This window comes from Nelumbo lutea, chromosome 6 (genome assembly GCF_056320005.1).
Source record: "Nelumbo lutea isolate HS-2025 chromosome 6, American lotus-T2T, whole genome shotgun sequence".
Classification (NCBI taxonomy): Eukaryota; Viridiplantae; Streptophyta; class Magnoliopsida; order Proteales; family Nelumbonaceae; genus Nelumbo; species Nelumbo lutea.
The window spans coordinates 1907181-1913180 of record NC_142689.1 but is presented as its reverse complement, the minus strand read 5'-3'; positions in this window follow the sequence as shown (position 1 = coordinate 1913180).

Here is a 6000-nt window from a genome sequence, read left to right as displayed (position 1 = left end):
AGGTTCCGGATAGAGTTTGGATGAAGCTGGCCAATGGTGACACCGAAGTGGTTTATGACTTCGACGAGAAGGGGATGGAAAGGAAGTCGCAACCCTGCAGCAAGCTGCTCTCGAAAAATCATGATCTCATCGGGACCGTGTTCCCAAGGAAAGCTACTCGAAGGAATAAAATATGTGTACCCCCCAGGAAGATTATAAGACAGAAGTATGGATTGAAGCCCCTCAGGCGTCATGGTCGAAGGGCCAAATCGGTTTAGCATCCGACCTCGGCGGGAGGTAGACGCCAAACTGCCCAAAGCGACTCGACCTACTGGTTCGTAGTCCTCAAACTCCACCTCAGGATCACTGAGGCAGTCTGGGGACACGGCTCGGTTGGTGGAACCTACATCGGCCCTACTCGAAGAATCGTCTGAGCTATCAAAGCTAGACATTGGGGAAAAGATGAATTCAAGAAAGTACTCACCGGAAAGTTTGAAGAAAAACCAAGGAATCGTGAACTGTATAAACAGCCTTGACGCGAGTTGGAAAAGACTTGGACGCGAGCTGAAAGGTTGGATGCGAGCTCAGTAGACAAACCGCAGAAGTGACAACAACCGGGGTCCCCCACTATTTATAGCTACAGTAACCAAGAATCGACCGTGCAGATCGAAGACGATCCGACGGCCCACGTTCTTACCGGCCGCACAACCCTTAAGGTCGAGACATGATTGGCGCACGTCTTTCCGAAAAAAGCAAAACGTCAGCGCGTCTTTTTGAAACCGACGTCGCTTCGACACGCGTCTTTTCAAAACTGACGTGTCACACGTCTCCCTGACAGTCGACCGTGCACGTACAGCAGTGGCGTCCTTTTTGAAGTGACCTGCTGTCACGTCTCAGCGGCGCGAGTTGGTTTGAAATTTAAAACATACGGTCACAACCACCAGCGTTCTTGAGTAAGCACGTTTCCAGCCTTCTCGATAACCAAAAAAGCCCTAGCAAAAGCGTCTCATACAGTGAAGGTTTGAAGGATGGGACAAATCCACCAACTACCTCGTGAAGACTCCCCGCACCATGGCAAGACCCTCGGCGCAAGGAGTGGGGGGCAATTGATGAAGGAAGATTTGGCCCGACCTCTTTATTATGAGACACGTGGCAGAAACGACAGCTCGGCAAAAGGGGCCAAGCCTAGGCGGGAACAAGGAGACACACTTCGCCAAACTGACCCGCCTTGTAACAACTCGGGATAGACTTCGCCGAACTGCCACCTTGTGACGGCTCGGGATAGACTTCGTCGAACTACCTTGTAACAGCTCGGGATAGACTTCGCCGAACTGCCACCTTGTAAACAGTTCGGGATAGACTTCACCGAACTACCTTGTAACAGCTCGGGATACACTTCGCCGAACTGACCCACTTTGTAATAGTTCGGGATACCTCCGAGCTCAAGACCGCCTCGCTCAGCACTTCGCATCATCTTTTGGGCACCAAAGCCAAACAAATCGTACCATGCCTGACACCAGGGAAGTCCGTGCCCGAGGGCGCCACGCCTGACTGACTTGGTTCTGACGTTTGGCAGTGGCACTCTAAACGGCCACCTGCCACCGCCACTGACGCCGCCATCTCCAGTTAGATGGTTAGGCAGTGACGGTTCTGTCTCAGCAGAAGGGACGACGGCCGAGTTGACAAGCACAAGGGTAATCATACCCGATCTGACAAGGGCCTCGGGACGAGTACACGAAGTGACTATAAGAGCCCCTGCCCCCCAACAACGGAGGTATGCAAACTTTGCGCTATCTGGTATTACCTTGCTTTTGAAGGATTCTAACTTGAGCTTCGAAGCCTCTTCACCGGGTTCCCCCCGGAGCTTTCCCATCTCTTCCGCTTCAGGATCCCTGCTACCCCGTTCGGAAGCAAGGCAGCGGACAGCTAAGACCAGCCGGATCGCGCTCCATCACAAGGTAACTATCCACATTATATATTAATGATCTTCCTTGCTAATGGAGGCATTGATTTAGGTATTGAAAATGGAGCCTTAAGTACCCATTTTCATATTAATGATCTCTTGAAGAGGATTAAAAATTTGGTCATTTAGGATCTAATTGATTTGCCAAATGCAATAATTAGATTATTATTCTAGTTTTAGATTTGTTTTTTCCTGGCTTTTATGGGGTTGGATTGAGAGTGAGGGAGAATTTTGTAGTCTCGGGCCTAAGGCAAGGTGAGCTATGTCCACCTAGAATCGGAATGGACCATTCCCATGAACCAGATGGACCCTCAATGGGTAAGGACTTTGACACGCAACTAATGCATCATGATGGCAGGCATACTATAAAGGACTATAATGGGTTAGACTTCAGCTCAAAACTGGGATTGGTATTGTATCATGTAATGCTAATAGTGCCTGATTGTCTGAATCCAACTACAAGGGTTTAATTTGAATAAATTGAATTTGAATCTAGAAAAATAGGTTCATAGATTTTGCCAAATTCATCATGAAGTGTCTTTTTTTCTCTACACTAAAGAGAAAGGAATGACAAAAATAGGATTCATGTAACCAGCCTCATATAGCTAAGATAAGGCTTAGATGATGATGATCTAAAAAAATCATATTCATTGATATCAAAATTGAATTTGGATCCATTTCATTTCCTTCCAATCCAATTAAGATTTTAGAAATGAAACTGTTTTTTGTTCCAAATTTCTTACCAATGTGGGTAAATCACAAAGATTGTCACAGCATTGTTGCAGAAATTTGGAACCAAACAATTGTGGGCTTTGCTCCAAAGCCCACTCAATAGCAACTAGACTCAAGATTCTAAAAAAACCATATCAAACTTTGGAATAAAAACACCTATGGGGATATTCACAAGAAACTATCACAACTGGAGCAAGAAATTATACTAGCCTAGTCCAACCAAGAAGAGATTAGTAGGTTAGTTGATTTGGAAGCCCAATATAATAAGTGGCTCCTTGCTGAGAAGTAGTTTTGAAGACTGAAATCTCGAGAACTATGGCTCTTAGAAGGGGACAGAAATATAAAAAATTTCCACCAAAAAACAAAATTTAGAAGGAGATGGGGAGCTATAGAAAGTCTGAAAGAGCCAAGACAGATGGGTCATTGGTTCAAATGTCATATCAAATATCCTCAAAAACCATTTCTTGAGCAGCTCAGGGCAAGAAGAGAATTTTGACCCCACTCTCTTAGAAGCACTCCAATTCAAGGAAATCCCAGTGGAGTCAAAAACTCCTGTTACCCCCTCAGAAAGAAGAAGTCAAGTTAGCTTTGTTTCAAATGAACCCCCACAAAGCTCCAGGCCCAGATGGATATACAACATTTTCTTCCAACACTACTGGAATTTAGTTGGTGATGAAATCACAAGTATGATCCAAAGTTTTTTTTTTTCACTCCAAAAAACTGATAAAACAGTTGGACTATACCAGTCTTATTTTCAAAGCAAAGAAGAGGGGTGTAGAGAAAGCAGAACATTTAGGCCAATTAGCCTAAGTAATGTGCTTTACAAAATCCTGGCAAAGATCCTGACCAATAGAATAAAGCCTTTACTCTCAGACCTAGTTCTGCAAAACCAGGCAATCTTTATCAAAGGAAGGAGCATCACAGATAATATAATCTTAGGAAAAGAGATCATCCACCAACTCAAAACTCAAAAAGAGAAAGGGAAGTGGGCAGCTTTGAAAATTGATATGGCTAAAGCCTTTTACCGAATGGGTTGGAGATTTCTTATAGAATCTATGAAAAAAATGGGTTTCCAGAAGCTTAGTGTGACTTAATCTAGCAATGTATTTCCACTCCATCATTCTCAGTCAAGTTAAATGGATCCTCTTTTGACTTGTTCACCACCAAAAGAGGCTTAAGGCAAGGAGACCCCCTCTCTCCATACCTCTGCATCATTGAAATGTAGACCCTCTCAACCCTCCTACACAAAAAGGAGAGTCTCTCAAAATTCCAGGGGATAGAACTTGCAAGAAACTCAAAGCCCATAACCCACCTCTTGTTTGTAGATGATTGTTTTTTTGTTCTGTAAGGCTGACCCTGAGTCCTTCCACCAAATCAAAACCACTCTCAAGCTATTTGAGCAAATCTCAGGGCAGCACATAAATTTTGCAAAATCTAGAGTCATGTTCAGTAGAAATATGCATAGAACCCACCAAAAGTTGTTGAACAGAATAATTAAAATGAAAATAATAAACTATAGCTCCAAATACCTTGGAACTTGGTTAGTAAGGAGAAAAAGGGTCAAGTTACACCAACAAAACATCTAGTTGGTTGCATCCCTCAAAAGATAAAACACTGGCAAACAAAAACACTCTCCCAAGTAGGCCATACTACTCTCATCAGAGCAGTCACCTAAAGCATCCTTGTGTACACTATGCAAACAAGCCTCCTCCCCATAGTTCTTTGTAGAAAACTGGATAGACTGCAAAAAAGTTTTAGTGGGTAGGGAGATCTAACAAAAAACTACAAATTGTAACATGAAATAATTTATAATTTGCTCTCCCCAAATCCTGGGAGGACTAGGAATAAGGAGATTCTCTTTGACGAATAAAGCAGTAATGTTGTAATCAATCTGGAGACTCTTAAACCTCAGGGACAGCCTTCGGGCCCAGCAATTAGAGTCAAAATACATCAAAGGAAAATGCTTATTTGACTTGAAAGCAAAAGCCACAGACTCGGGTTGGTGGAAATGTATCATCAAATTAAAAAATGAACTAAAAGCTCATTTTTTCTGGAAGCTTGGAGATGGCAGAACTATCTTAGCATTCTTAGACTCATGGGTGCCCCAACTAGAGAGCAATGTCCCGGCCAAAAGAACTGATAGTCCAAAACCTCCACATTTAAAAGTGTGTGAATTAATCACAGACAATTAGACTTGAAATGTTGATCTCCTCAACAACTATTTTGAAGATATATGTCGAACCAATTCTAAGCATTCCTTTAAGGACTCTACAACAACCTGATAGGCTCCTTTGGAAAGATATGAAGAATGGGGAATTCACTATGAATTTATCCTATCACTCACTTCTAGAAACCTCGTTACAAACTCGATCAAATATTGTGAGTTGGTCTAGAATCTGGAAGAGTTCATGCTCCCATAGATGTCAAATCTTCATGTGAAAGTTCCTCCATAAAGTTGTTCGCACAAAAACAGAAATATGGATTTGTAGAGGAAGAGAGGACACTTGGTGTACTTTCTATAAGGAATCTCTAGAAACCCAAGAGCACATCTTCTTGGAATGCCCTCTCTCAAGGGTTGTTTGGATGCAGGCCCAAACTAGACTTGTGCCAGAGGCTTTTCTAAGCTCTGGACAAGAGGATATAATCCAATGGTGGTGGCAACATAATACTCACTTGCAGAACAAAGTTTTAAAGCACAACTATATTGCAAAGATCTGTGCTATCTTAAGAAGTTTTAAAGCACAACATTACTGCACTTTTAAAGAAACTGAGCTCAAATTTTCGAACTCATTACAACTGCAACCAGTTTGGAACTTGTATCAGGCTCTTCTCACAAACCTCCCAATCATCTTAGTGGATAGTTCATGGAGCACCATCATGCAAACTGCATCCACTGGAATGTTTATATTCTCTCACAGGTCTCCTCTTCTCATTGCAGAAGAACAACCATGCATGGCAAGATCACCAGCAGCAACTGAGCTCTAGGTAGTAATTAGAGGCTTATGCAAGTTTTTTTTGTATGGGTGCTAAAGCAGGTTTTTTGCTATCGGACGCCAATGTGGTTCTTATGAATCTAAAAGGAACTAGGAAAAACATAATGTGGGATTTGCAGGCCCTATATAAACATATATCTGAACTACTCTTATTTTTTGATAATATTAAAGTTCTGTATGCAAGTAGGGAGGCAGTAAAGCCAACGCATGATTTGGCAAAGCGAGTTAGACTCCAAAACTCTTTTGTGAATAGCACCCACATCCCTGGGAACCTAGCTCAAAGTTTTTGGGAAATTTGTAGTAAGGGGACCCAAATGTTCCCATGATGTTTTT